At 45.8% G+C, this 18,342-nt stretch overlaps 2 long non-coding RNA genes across 2 annotated transcripts; both read right to left on the minus strand.

Annotated features, from left to right (window-relative positions):
- Positions 1–4,326: 4,326 nt before the first annotated feature.
- On the minus strand, positions 4,327–5,341 carry LOC144094785 (uncharacterized). The gene is made up of 2 exons (XR_013306569.1): positions 5,301–5,341; positions 4,327–4,585 (listed from the first exon to the last, which is right to left on the minus strand). It is a non-coding gene; the product is annotated as an uncharacterized LOC144094785 (long non-coding RNA).
- Positions 5,342–11,551: 6,210 nt separating this feature from the next.
- On the minus strand, positions 11,552–14,295 carry LOC144094786 (uncharacterized). The gene is made up of 3 exons (XR_013306570.1): positions 14,257–14,295; positions 13,289–13,566; positions 11,552–11,651 (listed from the first exon to the last, which is right to left on the minus strand). It is a non-coding gene; the product is annotated as an uncharacterized LOC144094786 (long non-coding RNA).
- Between the last annotated feature and the right edge of the window lie 4,047 nt (positions 14,296–18,342).

An 18,342-nucleotide genomic window follows, 5' to 3' on the forward strand; every position in this document is an offset into this window, starting at 1 on the left:
TGAATCGAGCAGCGGCATTTTGGGCCATCTCAAGTGAGTGCGTTAAGTTCTGGTGATAAGGATCCCATATCGATGCTGCGTATTCGAGTTTAGGTAAAACTAGTGTTTTGTACAGTAAAAGTTTCAGCGATGATGGTGTTTTAGCAAAGTTACAACGAAGGTATCCAAGTGTTTTGTTGGCGTTGTTAACAACATGTGTGACATGAGCAGTCCAGGTAAGGTCATTAGTTATGTGAACATCGAGGTATTTATAAGAGTGTACGGAGTCTAGAGACAAACTGTTAAGGCGATAAGAGGGCAAGTTATTAGTCACTCGAGACACACGCATGAATTCGCACTTGTTAACATTAAGGTCCATTAGCCAAGATTTACACCAGGTTGAGATGGAGTCGAGGTCGGATTGTAGCATTAGTATGTCGCTATCGCATGTTATTTCCCTGAATATTACGCAGTCGTCGGTGAATAGGTGAATGTGAGATTAAATGCAGGAGGGTAGATTGTTAATGTAAATAAGGAAAAGAAGCGGACCGAACACAGAGCCTTGCGGAACACCGGAGTGAACCGCACTCGGATCTGAGGTGAGGTCATTAATAGAAACAAACTGTTGACGGTTTGTTGACGGTTTGTAAGAAAAGAAATAGAGGCGAAACGCTAGAGGATGGTGAACTATGCGATGTCAGTGAACGGTTAAGAACACCAGGTGGTCGAAATTTTCCGGAGACTTTCAATTGCGAGTCCCTCATAGAATGAGTCGCTTTGGGGCATTAAAGGCCTATAGTACTTCCATCTGCTTAAGTCCAGGCCTGCACATTGGGAATAACTATTTAATTTAATTATTTATTTATTTCAGAATACTGCAGGCCAATGCTTGGCCCAAACAGGAATGAATTTATATTGCTACATAACCAAACGTATAAAATTATAGAATATTAGAAGCACACGGATACCAAAAGAATAAATCCAAAAGAATAAAATTGTACAATATTAGCAGCACACGGATACAAAACATACATATAAACATTATCAACAGGTAGGTAGACGATGTAACGCATCAGAAAAAAATTGTGAGTAAAATACAGATGCCTGTAACAAATTCTAGTCTTGCACTGTTCTACGGGAAATCTGTATTTAAAACTGATAGTTCTGGCGAAAAGGGGAGCAAGGGAAGGCTCATAAACGCCCCTAGTCCTTCTCACTAGAGGACGTTTAATACACTCTGTAAGCTTGAGTTTATTTTTTCGTGTTAAACTATTAAACAAGAATATCAATCTATTAATCGTTCTGCAGGTTTCTAGTGTATGAATGTTATTTGAGATCATCAACTGCGAGGGAGAGTCTTCCCTTTTGTATTTTCCGTATATAAACCTAACCGCTTTCCTATTGACTCTTTCAAGGATCATTGTCTTTTTTCGTGTATGAGTGCCACACTACTGAAGCATATTCAAGTAAAGACCGCACACAAGTATCGCAAGCCAATTTTTTTATATGTGATGGGGCAGCTTTTAGCTTTCTTCGTAAAACCAATAGCTTTCGTAATGCAGCTGTAGAAAAATTAGTAATGTGTGCCGACCATTTTTACTTATTTTTTGGTGCTACACCTAAATATTTATATTTCTCAACTTCCAAAATCATATTGCCAGGAAGAAGGTAAGGAAGCAGACTGGGAGACTTTTTTCTAGTTATACGCAAGAGAACAGTTTTTTCACTATTAAGTTCCATAGCCCATTTCAGACACCATTTTTCAATGAAAAAAACTGCTTTTTGTACAAAGCTGTGGTCATGTTCGGATGAAATTTATTTAAACACAACACAGTCGTATGCGAATAACTTAACAGAGACATCTTCAGGAACAACCGTAACTAAATAATTGACATATATTAAAAACAATAATGGTCCAAGCACACTTTCCTGAGGAACTCCTGAGTGCACACTAACAACACTAGAAGCGGTCTTATTGATTTCCACATAATGACATCTGTCTGTAAGGTAGGCCTGAATCCATCGAATGATAAAAAAGGCACACCCATACATTCAATCTTATTTTGCCATGTGGCACCTTATCAAAGGCCTCGCCGAAATCAAAGAAAACAACGTCCGTTTGCCCTGGCATATCAAGCACTCGCTCAAATTCGTGCACAGACAAAACAGTCTGGGTAACTGTGGATAACCCCTGCCTAAACCCGTGCTAATTATCAGACAGAAGATTATGATCACTCAGGAACTTTCGCAGGTAGCCGGCTACAATATGCTCCAACATCTTACAGCAACTGCATGTTATGGAAGCAGTCCGATAATTTGAAATTGACAATTGATCACCTTTTTTATATACGGGAACCACGCGTGCTATTTTCCAATCTGAAGGAATTTTTCCACTTGCTAATTACAGTTTAAAGATGTCTGTGAGGCAACGTGCTATTTTTTCTGCATATCGGGTCCAGCGGATATTTTAGTGTCCAGTATCAAGAGCATCGCCAGGACACCCTCACGAGTTACTTCAGTGCTATCCTCTGGTGCAGCCGCTGCTTCTATTTCATATTCATTTAATTCTGAAAAGACCCCGCAGAAATACTGATTAAAATTGTCAGCTATTTCGGCAGCGTCCGTGATAATCGTGTCGCTGACTTCAATTTTAATAAGTGCATCTTTGGGTTTACTCAAGTGTCGCCAAAATTTCTGCGGATCCGTCTTTAGAAACTCTGCTTAAGTGTGCGAAAACTATTTAGTCCTGGCGCAGCTCACTTTTGATAATAGGTCATGTTTGATTTCTTTAAACAGTGGCGTTGACGTACCATGCTTCTTACGATATCTCTTAAGCCTACGCTTAATGCGTATAATTTCACGAGTAATCCATGGATGTTCCCGCCGTTTAAATATTTTGCTGTTTGGAACGTAATCTTTGATGCAATGCCTAAGCACATTAGCGAACCATTGCCAAGAGCTTTCCAGATCATCACATGTAATTCCAAGATTTTCTTCAATACCGTCAATAATCGCCACATCGTCAGCTCTGCTATATCCGTTAACTGTAACGACATCAAGCGCATGTGTTTTTGATCTTTAAGCCTTCCAGGAAAAAGAAATTAAGTTATGGTCAGATATAACGGGTTCAGTTGTAACAGTTTCTTCTCTAAATCCTTCAATAATGAACAGCAGGTAAAGAATTGATGTTTCGCGAGTACATTCAATAACTATTCGATCAAGACCAAGAGCAAGCCTAACATCAAGGATAATATCACTCGTATGCGATAATCCAAAAGACATTCAACGATAATTCCTGCTGGCCGTGAAAACCATTAGGGTAATTGGTTGGCCGGAGGTATGCATAATGGTCGCCAATTATTGTGGACTCGCTGTCATGAAGTTCGTTGGTGAGTGCAAGAGAAGTGTTTGATATGCATCCGTCGCCTCCCTCCCCTTAGCTCACAGAGATCATCGCATGAGATATGCTGCCTGCGTGCGCCGTTTTCAAAGTGGGAAACGAGCAGAATCAGCGCGTGCAGTACCGTGTCTTCCACTACTCTTCTGTGATGTTATAGAGCAACATCTGAGAAAGCGAAAAGAAATGTTTCGCTTCTCAAACACACAGTCGTCGGCCAGTCGTTGTTTTCGAAAATTTATTTTTGTTCCTTAGTCAAATAAATAAGCCGTAGGTTGTTCATATAGTGGTGGACTTGACAGTTTCTTGTGATCGGGGCTCTGGAAAAGATGCAGGAACAAGGGAAGGTATAGGTCACAACAGAAAACAGTTCTGAAACCCAAGGTTTTACGCAACAGCTTCAAAGCTACCCTGGTGGCAACTTGGCGATCTGCTATTTTCGAAAATTCAGTGCTCCTTATTAAACAAAAATGCATTGAGGGCGGATGAATGCTGAACTGCGATATATAGATGTTTGGTCGAATAAAAGTTGTTGGAATCAGTACACTTCTTTAAGTGTGGGTAGAAAGAATGCTATCGTTAAATAAGATTGTTTGTTTGTTGTATTTATTTGTTGGTTTCTTAGAAGCCAGCTTTTAATAAAAAAAATACCTTCAGAACGTGCATGGCTACAAGGAATTTGATTGATCGTATAGGGGTTAGTGTAGTGCAAAACGTACAACAGCTTTAGATTCAAGAGCTGCAATCGTATCCAGTCGGCTGTGCTTGACGTCAGTATAATCTTGTTACGCACCGGCGTATCAACGGCAGTACCTCATAATGAAGTAAAGAAGCAGTAAGTTAGATATTTTAGAAAAAGGAGTATATTAAAAATAGTACAAAGCTCCAAATAGTTTCAAAACACATTATGGCGTTCCTTGCTCAAGCGCATACTCACAAAATTTTAAATCCTAGTAGAACACTCGCTCAGCCGTAGAAGCCTCCGAGGTGGCCGCCGCCGTAGTGGCCTCCGTAGGAGCCGGCGTAGCTGCCAGCGTAGCTGCCGCCGTAGTGGCCGCCGAAGCCTCCGTGGCCGAAGCCGACGCCGTGGCCGAGTCCACCGCCGTAGCCGAAGCCACCGAGACCACCGCCGTATCCGAAGCCACCGAGGCCGCCGAAGCCGACAGCGGCAGCAACGGCAAGGACAACAGCGAGGACAGCAGCGCAAAGCTGCAAAGTTACAAGTTGGTGGAATTAACGAAACATGGGTGCCCGCCAGTCAGTGACTTCTCCTGAGGCAAAGAAAGTTCTGGAAATCGAGTTCTGAAGTTCAGTTCTTTATGTATGTGCGTATGCTCCTTTCACGGAATAGAGTGAATCGAGTTCATGCTAGGGTAAGAACCTTGGTATTGGAAGCCCGTCGTTATATTGCAACTGGCACTGTCAGTCTCAGGATAAAACTTCTTCGCCTCATATACGGCTCTATATCGGACTGCATTTAAATGCTCCATAAGGTTAGTGTTTTCAGTCAGTGACCACTATGAACAAATTTTGCGTGGCCTTGGTGCTATAGATAAAGCTGCGGTCATCAGACACTGGGAGGTAAGGCTGCCTGTCCCTCTTTAACTTGTGATACTCATTTGGTGCAGAATGTTAGGATAAAGCGAGCATTTCTGCTGATTGCACATTTATGACTATGGATCGCATTGGCCTTACCTGCAAGAAAGTGAAAATTTGTTTATCGCTGAACACGAAATGTTTTAAAACTTACAACACAAATGACTCACAGCCCATAGGAAACGGGCGAGAAGAACTGAAACCTAAGTGAGCCTGCACTTATGTCTGACGTTCAGCGCGCAACCTGGCTACAGTGGCATACATTACGTGAGCTTAAATGTGCTAATTCGACACTTTAATTATTAGATGCATAGAGCAGGACGCTCACCACGGCCTTCATGGTTGTGGCGGTGGTCTTCGTTCGCAACGGAGCGATCAAGTGCCTGCTGTTCTTGCAGAGTAGCCTTATATAGTACACGGCGGCTGGTAGCAGTTGTTCACAGTGACTGCCCTTTCACGGTGAAAGCTGTCTTTTCTTGGCACGTGTCGTCCTAACGGACCCCGCCGTGTCCACGACCTTGGCGTGGTGGCCTAATTGTCAGGCACGACATCGACAATTCCCTCCGTAAGACTCTGCATAAGGCACGAATGGCCGTCGCATAAACGGTATTTAGATCAGCCTGCGTGTAAAAATGCGGACTGGAATTTTTATTTTCTTTTAGCGCTGGTCTTTGTGGATTCTGCTCGCAGGAGTATTCGTGCCGACCAACGGTGCGAATGAAGCGGTTCTTGCCTTCACTGTTTCTTTTTGTTAGGGCAATGTACGGAAACCATGAACTTTAAAATGTGTTCGTCTTTCCCTTATGCATATTTCAATACTGTCAAATATCCTACTACCAATCGTTTATTTTCTAAACAAGTAGTTTCGCTTTTTTTCAAATAATTAGATATCTGGTAAGTTTATTATGCTCGCGTAACATTTTGCGCCGGTGTTTTTTCTTTTTGTCAAAGCCATCAGATGATTTCGATGGACATTTGTGTGTGGAATTCGGCATTTTGTTGACGCATCAAGCAATGGCAGTGAATGTGACGAGAGTTGAAAACGAACAACACTGCGCTGTTTGGAGCATTTAGGCTTCTTGTTAATCAACATTCATCAACACTCATCAGAGAACGCTTTTTTTTTTTGCTTGCCACCGGCTCTTACTTTAATTGCACGACCATGTCGAATGATGCATCATTTGCGCAATGTAACAACTCGCTGCCTGTAGATGGAGAATGCTTGAACATGCTGGCTGTGAACGAAATTTTCAGTTCGGAAAAAAAAATGAGCGGCTGCCAGTGCGAGTTCGCTTGCAGTAAAGGATCCGGGCACTGTGAGCAGGCGTGCTTTCGTCTTTGGCCGATGTATTGCTGAAAAAATGGAATCTTTCCCAGCTATCAGCCCCCAGCCCTGGATGTAAAACAGGAAAAAAAAAGGAGTCGAAGTGGACGTTGCTTTTCTGGCTACGGAAAAGCTAGCAAGTTTGTGTGTGTGCGCCAACAACACCGAGAAAACAATCCCCGACTTGCTTGAAAGCATGAACAGGAATTTGTGAAGTGCCGAAAAATCTTGCGCAATTAATTCCTCTCGCATCTAACAGCTTTTGTATTGGCCCTACGGGGTACGGCCTAAATGATAGGCTCAGGCAGAACCACAAGAAGCTTCTCGAAACCCCCCATCCATTGTCGCTACTGCGAGTGCATCCCGTACCTCGAAAATCGTCGAGTTGTTTCAAGAAACAAGGATCAGCTGTGTCTATAAAGAACTGAGGCCGCAGAGATACATAAGCAGGGTGACAGCTGTGTAAGTGCCCCGCAGGTATCTTTATGGGGAAAAGAATTTCGTCTCTTGAACGGTATGACTCAGCTGTTGTTGTCTTGCGGGCTTGCTGGTGCATGAGTGTGCTCATTGCGGTGGTTTTAATTCATTTTTTGTTGTCTTACGTGTATTTATATGAGCAGCACGCCGAATAGAGGCCAGGTGTTAGTTCAGCGCTGTGTTTGCGCCCTTTTGTATACTCTTCCCTGTGATCTTAGGCCGCGCGTCGTTGCGCTACTTCCCTTCCATCAAGTGCTTATGTTCCTAAGGTCCACAACACTGGCGGCCTCGATGGTGGCGATGGTCTGCACGGTCGGGTACTCCGAGCACAGCAGGGTCCCCCAGTCCTCCTCACTGAGATCATTCCAATGACCTGCGTTTTACGACCCACCGCAAGAAATTTGAAAGTTATCGACCTCGAAACGTTAGCATGCTTTCCTATGGGGTGTTGCATCTGCTACATATGTGTCCTGCAGAGGTCACCGGTGTGTGGAAATTTTTGTTCTTAGTACGTCATCATTGCCGAATTTTTCTGTTGTCAATACTAAAGCTGCTAGCACTAAAACGGTTTCACTTGTGGCGTTGAAAGCCGTAAAGCGCTTCTCAATATCTCAGGTTTCAACGCATAAACCTGCGCTTCACCAAGGTAATTTAAAGGCTCATAAAATTGGTGTTACGTCGTTGGACGGCTTACGTTCTACGCAGATGGGCTGCAGCAGGAGAGTAAAACACGGAAAAGCGCGGGGGAAATGGCCTTGGCAGTTGTCGGGAAGGCTGATTTGAGGTGTCGATGCGGGGTGTTGTTAGGGGACCTCTGGCCTTCGGGAGAACCTGCGCGCGGCTTTTCTGGCGTATGAACACGAACTTGACAACAACAGCGCGGAGATGCGCACCCATTTTTTGGAGCGCTGCGGCGACCACGAAACCTCTTTTCCTCTGTGCACGGGGCGGAATGGTCCATTCTCCACTTAGCCGACGCGCATTTACGAGAATTGACACAACAGCCTGTGACTGTCCCGGGCTAACCGCGCCACGGTGGACAACCAGCCGCTGAGGTAATGGCGACATCTAGACAAGGGGGTTCACACTGGACCTCCTTTCTCGACGGATATTTTTCGGCTACAAGCAATGACGAGGTCGATGCTCACGATTAATTGGTCACCTCTGCCGAGCTGAAAGACAGCAGAAGAGGTACCCAGTGTTGCGACGCGCGCGTGTTTGGTGCGTTGTGCGAGACTTCTGCCCCAGCAATGCTTCCAAACTTCCCTTCTTACATCTTGCTTAAGGCCTGCAGCGGGGACTGTAAGAACTTGACCCGCTCCTAGAGTGCTACAGCTGCAAAACAAAGCTCTTTGTGGTGGTGGAGGCGGGGTGTCTTCTAGAGCATGGTTCAACCCGCCGCATCGTGCATTGATGCGCTGGGTCCTGTTTTCAAGAGAGAGCTTCACTACGCTGGGGGGGGGGGGGGGGGGGGGGGGGGGGTTCAACAGGGCAGCGTCAGTGCAGTCACGTGGCAGGTCATGTGACCTACCGACGTCATCAGAATCTGCCCATCGTGGAAGGTGGCAACTGCCCCATTGGACTGTGAGCAACCTCCCTACCGCGGCAGGTGCATATTAAATTCATGAATGGCCGAGAGGCCACGTGACTTTTTAACTTCATCTGCTGGTTAAATTCAGCCATGTGATCTCGAAGCGTCCCGTCAAATAGGGACACAGAGTCAGAGGTTTCTTCAACTTCGGCAGTGGACGTGGAGATCGTTTCAAGTGAGGCGTAGCGCCGGAAGACTGTGATCAGATTTAGTGTGCATGACTCTGCTACACGTGCATTTCATCGACGCTTTACAGACAGTCATTCGGCAGTGTGCCATGCGAAGGAAACTTTCGCTTCTCACCAGGGTTAACTAAAGTTTAAACCACAGCTAATTTTCTTTCGTGTGGGGCATTCTGGATGCTGCCGCCAACTTCTACCATTCGCGGCTTCTTCGAACCGTTCCTACATCCCGAGGTCACAGTGAGCCTCGCACTGGTATTCTTGGAAGAGCTGTTCGTGTCATACGACCACCGCATCTTCTTCGGAGCAGAGACTGCTTGTCGCTGGGCCGGCACAGAACTCACATTCACCGAACAAACTTGAACCCTCGGGGCCGCAAAGTAAAATGTACAATCTAGCAAGCAGGGACGAATATCGTCGGCGAGCGCGAGGGCTAAACTAAGGCTTCTGCTCGCGTTCCTGCCAAGACACCGCTCTGACGTCACAGTTGCCGCTGAATCTGGCCGAATGGGAGTCCGCAGTACGTCCGGACGGCTATTAAGCATAGGCTGAACTAATCAGCACCATGAAAGCACTGGACTGCAGCGTCCAAGAACAACCTGTCCTGATGGGAGAACAGACTCTCGAAGAAACCATTACGGGGTATTTAACCCCACACGAGCATTTATTCGAGGTCGTCCCTTTCGATTCATGAAGTTATTATTCATATTGCGTCCATATCTCTCAACGTTAAACAGCTTTGAATATACTTTGAAATTTTCCCTCCCCACCCCTACACGAAACCGTACGAAACACATAGGAATAACTATTGGGAAACGCACCATGCACCTCAAGTCTTGACCACGAGCAAAGACGGGATAACCCACGAACCGAAGCTCAGGAAGCGACAAGGCTCATCTCTGGAAGTAGAAATATTATTTTCCTAAAGGTCAGAGGGCTAACTTGAGAACTGCTTTTGGCCTGGTGACGAAGCTTTGAATTGGTGGCGGTTAAATTTTCAGATCTGAGATGTTTTCAGACATGATCATGTCACCACGCAACCACGCAATGCAACCACGCTTGTAATTAATGATTACGGATAAAAACTTCTTGAACCAACCGCTGATATGTTTGGACTTATCACTAAAAGGCGCCATTGTGTGTAGACCCATTTGATGGTCGCTATTGCAAGGCAGACAAAAAGTACTCTGTGCCGTTCACAGCGCACGCAACGCAGTGAGCAATGCATGCGTAGCTTACTTCGTACGTCCAACTACCGTGTCTATGGTTACACTAATTCCCCTCCCTCTTTTGGCACATGACTTCGTAGAGTAGTGGACTCGAGATCTAAAAGACCTGTCATCGTTCCACTAATATGGCTTTCTCTGTAATTGTTTCAAGGTGATTCTATAAAACGCTAAAATAGAATTACATTGTAGCGACTCGCGCAGCTGGCAGTGGCCAAATGCCAAACAGGACGAAGTGTCCCAGCACGCGCTGGAGAGAACGCTCAGAACCTTGGCCAGGGCCGGACGCTGGCGCCGCCGCTCCGCTGCTGTGTGCTCTCCGGCAGCCCTCCAATTAATGTGGCCGCGGTCGCCTTCCTCGGCGACCTCCTCAACATTTTCGCACATGCTTTTCTCGTTCTTGGCGGTTGGCTTCCTGCGTTCCTTTCATTAATGACATCATGTGCGTGATATCACTTGTTTGCCAAATGAAGCAGCGCTGTACTTCACACGTGCACCTGTGAGGTGCACTTGATTTCATTGCCCTCTATAGGTTTGCGCACCTGTACGGCAAACGCTGTTACTCTCACGCTATTTCCTGGTAAAGAACTCCTCCGCCTCTCCAGAAGAATGAGAAAAAGTTATTTTCCATTGGCCCCCGCCGCCTGAAAAAATAGCCTCCCGATTTACCTGGTTAAGCTAAAGGCCACTTAGGTTCACTAGCACTTCGTCCTTGTTTAGCTTTGTTTACCATTTACTTAACACGAAATTTCGTGTTGAACCCAAATGTTCTTGCAGCCGTTCCTCGGTTTTCCTCTTGCGATAAGCCTCCTGAGATGCTCGTTTCGATTCCAATCGTCGTTCCCTCTGCTCTGAAGCCACTTGTACTCGCCTTTATATCGTACGTTCCTCCGGCGACTTCATCATTCGCCTCCCCTTTCTGACATCTGCACGTACATGCAACCGCGTTTATTGCTTTTTATTGATTCCCGCATCCCGTCTAGCAAGTTTTTCTGCCTTCGCCGCTCTGCTTCGGCTTTCTGCCTCGCCATATCCACTGGATCGGCTGAGTCACGTTGGCCCTCTCATCTTTTGCGCTGCTGTTCAGCTCGCCGCGCACGTCGTCAGTTTTGGAGCCTGTCTAAGGACCGGCTTCATCCATGATTTATCATTTACTCTTCCTTCATTCTTCTCTTCTTTCTGGCATTTGCATGTGCTCGCAGCCTCGTTTCACGCTCTTCATCTTGACACCCTCTTTCCATTCAGCTGCAGCTGGCGCGACGCCCGCCTCACATTGGCTGCAGCTGGCGTAATGCTCCTCCGAGCATACCCGAGTTACTGCAGGAAGGACTGTTTAAGCACCCCAAAGCTGCCCTAGCTTCATAGCACCGAATTTCACGTTTAATTGAATCCTTTTATCATTAAATTCTGCGTTTGTAACACACGCGAGCAGTTACGATGCTGCAGCTATTGTGCAATGGCTGCTGGAAGCTGATTAACATTGTTGAAATTTATTTGCCGGGGTTTCATAAGATCTGCTCATTATTGACCGAATGTACTCGTTATGATGACCGTGGTTCGAGAGAGCAACAGAGTGCTTGGAATGCATTCGCCGCTTCCCTCCACTCAGTCCGCGTGGATGGTCGGATGAAGTAGTGCTGCCTGCCTGCATTGTTTTCAAGCGGGAATGAAGGTGGACCAGCGTAGGCACTGCCAACCCTACAACTACTCTACGGTGAGGTAGTAGTGATAGCGTACAAAAAAAAAATGACGCCTCTCAAGCACACACTGCTCGGTATGTCGTTGGTTTCATCAATTTATTTTTGTTCCTTAATCGAATTAAATAAGCAGACGGTGAATCCCATGATGGTGGACTTGACAGGTTCTTGTGAACGGGGCTCTGGAAGAGACGCAGGAAGAAAGGGGGGTATTGGTCATAACAGAAAGCAGTTCTGAAACGTAGGGTCTAACGTCACTGCCTGAACGCCACTCGGCTACCGACTTGGCCTGCTGCTATTTTCTGAATTACAGGCTGTAGCATCAGGAAAAACTGCACAAAAAAGAGGTGGTACGCTCAGCTCCGACCTGTATAGCGTGTTTGGACGAAAGAAAAGTAGTTGGAATCAGTACACATATCTAAGTGTGGCTGAATGAAAGCTAACGCAAATTTTTTTTAATGTGAAGGTCTGCTTTTGTGATCATTCGTCTTGTTGATTGCCTACGATCCAGCTTTAAATAAAAAGTAAGCGTTGTGCGAATAGTGGTTTCTCAAAACTAAATCGAGCAGCAATAGTCTAGTTTCGGTGCCGAATCGATTAGTAGCAGTCTAGCAAAAAAAAAAACAAATTGAATACGAAACAAATAATTAAATATACTAATCGAATACGAAACGAATATTCGCATGACTATTCGATACACCTGCGAGTATTCCTGCAAAATGAATGTTCATGTAAAACGGCGAAGAGCTAGCGGCAGCTCTATAACTCATGTTAAAGGTGTAGCTGTTGGAAGACGCGACAGTGGTATTTACTATGACGCGAACAGCACGAAGTGAGTATGTGAACTCTGTGACCGTCATTTCATGCTGCTCGGAAAATTACATTTTGCTGAGCACGAGACGGTGAACGAAGTAGGTGCCACCTATCTCAGTTCATGCCAGGGACGACAGTTATCAGCCGTGGCCTTCGCCATCAGGCATGAAGGCAGGGTTTGCTGAACCTGGCTGAACCCTGTAGTGTCGCCCAGTCTTGCAACCGATATGCTAGAGCATCATGAACGCCGCCGTACGAACGAAGAGCTTGACCCGCAGACCTATGGCGGCAGAATACTGTTATATGTCGAAGTGGTCCCAGTTTTAAAAATACCCCAAAAAAGTGCAGCACGCCCGGTACTAACTTTGTGTCTATTATACGAAAACTATTGCAGAACACGAGATCGTAATAAATTCGTATCAAATAGTATAGAGGTTTTTTTTATTCGCGCTGCCGATCTAATAGTAAAACATTCGATTCGATATTCCAAAATTTCTAATGTTGGCGCCCGTGTGCTGTGCGATGTCAGTGCACGTTAAAGATCCCCAGGTGGTCGAAATTATTCCGTAGCCCTCCACTAAGTCACCTCTTCTTCCTTTCTTCTTTCACTCCCCCCTTTATCCCTTCCCTTGCGGCGCGGTTCAGGTGTCCAACGATATATGAGACAGATACTGCGCCATTTCCTTTCCCCCCAAAACCAATTATTGTTATTAACCCTAAAAAAAGAAGCATGCTTGATAACGCGCACGGTTACAGGGAATTCGCGTTTATAGGTCTGATGCAAAACGTAAGAAAACTTTATATTACAAGAATGGTCAATGGGCTGTGCTGACGTCTGTGTAGGGGCGTTCAGCCCGGCATATCAACAGTATTACTTTATAGCTAAATAAGAAGCAGGAAGTTTGATATACTACAAATAGCTATAAATTAAAAAAAAGTGTACAGTAATCACGGATTAAAATTTTAAAACTCAGAGCGCACGCACATTGCTCGAGGGCATACTCACAAATTTATAAATCCTAGTATAACACTCGCTCAACCGTAGAAGCCGCCGAGGTGGCCGCCGCCGTAGTGGCCCCCGTAGGAGCCGGCGTAGCTGCCAGCGTAGCTGCCGCCGTAGTGGCCGCCGAAGCCTCCGTGGCCGAAGCCGACGCCGTGGCCGAGTCCACCGCCGTAGCCGAAGCCACCGAGACCACCGCCGAAGCCGCCACCGTAGCCACCGAGGCCGCCGAAGCCGACAGCGGAAGCAACGGCAAGGACAACAGCGAGGACAGCAGCGCAAAGCTGCAAAGTTCAAAATGGGCGGAGTTAAAGAAACAAAGATGTACGCAAGTCGGTGGTATCTCCTGGGGAGTTTCGAAGCCGAATTGTTTTGCATGCACGTGTGGTTCTCTCGTACAGTCGAGCGAGCCGAGTTCGTGCGAGAGCCTGGATATGTGCAGCCCGCCCCTGCTCTAGAAAAGGTACCGTCAGTCTCAGTAGCACCTTTCTTTGCCTAATACCCAACTCGATGTCGAGCAGGACGTAAACTCTGCCTAAGGTTAAGTGTTTTCAATCGATGACCGTCGTCAACAAATTTTGCGAGCTCTTTGTACTGTAGCTGCAGCAGTAGCCATCACGATGCTGGGTGGCGTAATGCTCTACGTCATTGTTCAACTCATGGTGCGCATTTTCTCCGGTGTGTTATGATAAAATGAGCGTTTGTACCGATTACATATTTATCACTATGAGAGTAGGGGACTTGCCATGCAAGAAATAGAAGAATTAGTTCGTCGTGACATCTTAAATATATTTAAGGTAATAAGATAAAGCACGTTACAGCCCACAGAAAACTGGCGAGAAGTGGAACTTAAGTCAGGCTGTACTCATATTTAGAGCTCTGCGCGCAATCAAGCTGCAATAGCAGACACCGCGTGAGATAGAAGACGGTAATCCGACGGTTCCGCGACAGGAAGCACGGAGTTCAACGCTCACCACGGCCTTCATGGTTGTGGCGGTGGTCTTCGTTCGCAACGGAGCGATCAAGTGCCTGCTGTTGCCGCAGCATAGCCTTATATAGTCCCCGCCACATGGTAGCGGTGGCTCAGTGGCCGCCCTTTCCCTGGGCGCGGGCTGTCCTACCGGACCACATCGTGTCCATAACCTTGACGTGGTCACCTAATTGTCAGGCACGACATCGACAATGTCCTGCGCAAGACTTTGCACAGAGTAGATGGTCATTGCATAAGCGGTATTTAGATTAGCCTGCATGTATAAATGCGAAGAAGACCGGAATATTTATTTGCATTTAGCGTGGGTCTTTGTGCATTCTGCACGCATGCTTATTCATGCCGAGCAGCGGTTCGAAGGAAGGGTTTTTGCCTCCACCTTTTTTTTTTTGTTTATAGCGATGTACACGAGCCTTAAGCGTAAAAATTTCGCAATCGTGACATTTCAATAATGCTTACTATCCTACTGCCAAACATTGAATTTTTTAAAGAACTAATTTTAACTTTTGTGCAATAAACGACTTTCTACAAGCTTACTCAGCCTCAGGCAACATTATTTTATCGCTGGCGGTTCTTTACCACACGCCGTAAGACAATTTCGATGTTCCCTTGAGTTTCGGAGTCGGCATTTCTATTAACGGATCTAGTTAGACTGCGGTGAAATATGTAGGTAATAGTAAAGTTACAGAGATAAGTAAACGAACAACACTCAGCTGTTTAGGTGTATTCCAGCGTCTTCTAATTCGAAATAACACTCATAAGAAAGCGGTATTTTTTTCTTTTTGTGCCCGACTGCTATCTCCAATTATCGGCCATGTCGGATGATACAGGTTGTGTTAAATGTAAAAAAAAAAATGGCGCACTGTGCTCAGAAAATTTTTGAAGCATGCTGGCTGCGAACTGAGTTTTCACCGCGAAAAAAAAAGAATGTGGGGGGGTGTGGGGGTGTCACGGTGAGTTCCTTGGCGGCAACTGATGGTTATGCCAAGAGTAATAGGCACTGTGACATGTTATCCCGAGCACTGCTTTCCAGAAAAAGATGGTTCCATTGTCGTGATCGCATTCACTTTCTTAACTATTAAAAAAATTATGACGTTACTTCCGATCATGATGCCATCAGCTTCCTTTCATAACGAGGTCGACGAGCTCTTGATTTACCATGGAGCAAATGCAAAAAATTTGGGGAGCCCTTTGACGATCTAAACTGCGTGAGGCGAAAGCCTTTCCGCGCGAATTTTGGCGGCTACTGTTGCTGCCTCTACGAATTATTATATAATTACTACTCATTTATGAATTGATTGCTAACTTCATTCATTTATTAGTTACTAATTTCTATCACTTATTAATTGTTAATTACTAAATCCGGAGTTTTTTCCGTCCATTCTTTTTTTTTCTTCATTGTGCTGTGACGACTTTCGGTGGATGTCACGTCACACTTTTTTTCGACGCAATATATTGACATATTTCACTATAATTAATTATAAAATTACTCTACAGTCAACAAACTTGCCTTCTAGGTTCTTTTTTCCTCCTATATGTGATGTAACTATTATTTTTTTCCTATTTTATCTTTTTCAGTTCCCGAGTTATTTCACTATGTTGTGACGACTTCCGTTGGATGTGACGTCCCACCGTTCCCGTGGCTATATAGACGTCCGCACTGATTAGACGCAAGTTTGACATTATTGAATTTAACTAATTAACTAATTACTCTACAGTCATAAAACTTTGTTTCTAGGGCCACTTCGTCCTCCTCCGTCTGAAGCAACCATTCTTTTTCTCCTGTTCTTATAGTTCCCACTAAATTAAGCGCCACGGACGGACGTACGGACGGACGGACGCGACCGTGGCCGTGAGCATGAGCCATTAAAGGCTTTCGCCTTAAAATTAATGGTGACTGTACAGTCCCCGATTAGTTTCATGGCACGCAAGCGAACGCGCTTAGCCGCAAGTATGGTGACTACTATGAGGTTTCGCCGGGTTAAATATTAGCATGTTGATGCGGTTCAAGTTAAAGTTTCGTGCGAAAGCACTACTTAACACGATCCCAACAAAGAAACTTGTCGCAACCAACAATAACATTGCACTTTTCTCTCCGCGTTGCGAGCCAAGTAAATGCAACGTAGCGAAGCGCACGACTTGAAGGACATACACGAACGGAGAGTTCGTTATGAATGAATCAATGAATTTATTTCTGAACGAGGGCCCGAACCACACGTGTGTGGGTAAGGATAAGAGAGGGGCGGGCGGGGGGGTGGGGGGGGATATTTATCGTTTGCATTTCTCGGCAGGTCTTTTTGTGTTTGTTACTGGACGTATTGTGGCTCCCTCTCATAAACTGTGTGCATAGCACTTCAACTCGTCCATGCGAACACCTTTTTTCAACACCCAAAAACGCAGTGAAGACTGTAAATTATAGCCAAACTTGGTGAAGCAGCTTCGAAAAAAATGGTGAACATCCACTGAACCTTCAGTCGTTTATGTAAGCGGTCGTCACTGCTGAAGCTACCAAATAGAAACATAGTGAGGCCATCTAAATTTATTCATACAAAGCACTTCAAGTTGGCCACGGACACAACCACGCTTCCGACTCAAGCAGCTGTCATTAGGCAAAGCGAGTGATTTTTTTTTTGTGCTCCGTAAGGTACCATCGAAGACGCAAAAACTGTGATGAAATGTAACAAACAATTTTATATGAAACCTACAACGTGGACCTGGTGTAGTCTAAGTTGTTCTTCTCGACCTGCCAAACATTAATTTAACTGCTACCTGCCATGGTGGGCAGTCTGCTCACTATTAATAGGCAGGTTGTGATGACGCCGCCAGGTCGCGTGACCCCGGTGGCCCACCTGCTTCCTAGTTTGCCCTCTGCGGACCACCTGCCAGAGCCATTATCGTGATTTTTCGCTCACAGCGCTGATGCCGACAACACCGACACCGGATTTCCTGGGGAACGGGGCCTTTAACGCTGTCACGTTAAAAGGTCATTGAGTAGTGTTTAATTGGATCCTTGAACAGAGCGCGCTCAGCAATGGCCTACGTACAGTTGTGCCTTTCTCAAAAACTGACACCCCTTGTCTTCTTTCGTGCCTCATGTTGAGTGCAACGGCGAGATACTGGGCCAAGCCAGACGCTCGGCACATCCATCTTAAATGTCTAGATCCCGCAGTGAAATTTTGAGTCCGGCGTGGATTTCCGCAGCCTCATGCGTGCTTGATACATAGACTTTATTTAGACGTCGCTTATATTTGAACCTAGTAGCCAGCTTCTTTTTTTGTTTGGTATTGCTGACTCTCTTCTTCCTTTTTCCACAATTTTAAAAAGTATAAGGTGAAAAAAGCCATTCATTTAAATAAAAAAACAGAAAAATGAGGTTGTTAGTGGACGCTAGAGTCGAATTCCACAATGCCACAAAATGGGACGCGTGGTTCCCGCCCTCTCGGCTTTACTGTATACTTCTATGCAGAGGCGTGTCCAATCAGCCTGGCAGAGGTTCACCAGAGACTCCCGAAAGTCTCCCTTTCCCAGAGTGTCTGCCATTGATCCCGAAGGAAGGCACCCAAGCTCTTCACTTGGACAGTGGCAGACCTGTGGGAAGTCTGTGAATGCACAGGGTGAGGCGAGCGGCTCGGTCTCAGCCGTTTCTTTGGAAGCGACGCCAGTGTTAACACTGTAGCAGAGACCGGCATGTATAAGCACAGGGCATATACGCATACTGGCCAACAGAAGCAGACGTAACCAGGTTAGTCTGCCAGTGGCCAGGCCACTGGACCGGGTCCCGACCCTCACCTTTGTATATAAGGCCACCAACCTGGGCCTAATTACGCAATCCCATCGGCCCCGTGTTTGAATCCGGAAGGTGTCTTCCCGTGTCCAGATGTGACGTCGTCACAACCTGGCAATCGTTTTCTGAGCACCCACCAAGATCGCAGCACGCAGCCTCCCATGCAATGGCGCGCAGTCGAACGCGCTTAGCCACTAGTCTGGTGGCTACAATTAGGTTTAACCGGGTTAAATATTAGCGTGTTATTGGGGTTGAAGAAAACGATTTAAGTGTTAAAGCACTACCTAA

The sequence above is a fragment of the Amblyomma americanum genome, chromosome 6 (assembly GCF_052857255.1).
Source record: "Amblyomma americanum isolate KBUSLIRL-KWMA chromosome 6, ASM5285725v1, whole genome shotgun sequence".
Classification (NCBI taxonomy): domain Eukaryota; kingdom Metazoa; phylum Arthropoda; class Arachnida; order Ixodida; family Ixodidae; genus Amblyomma; species Amblyomma americanum.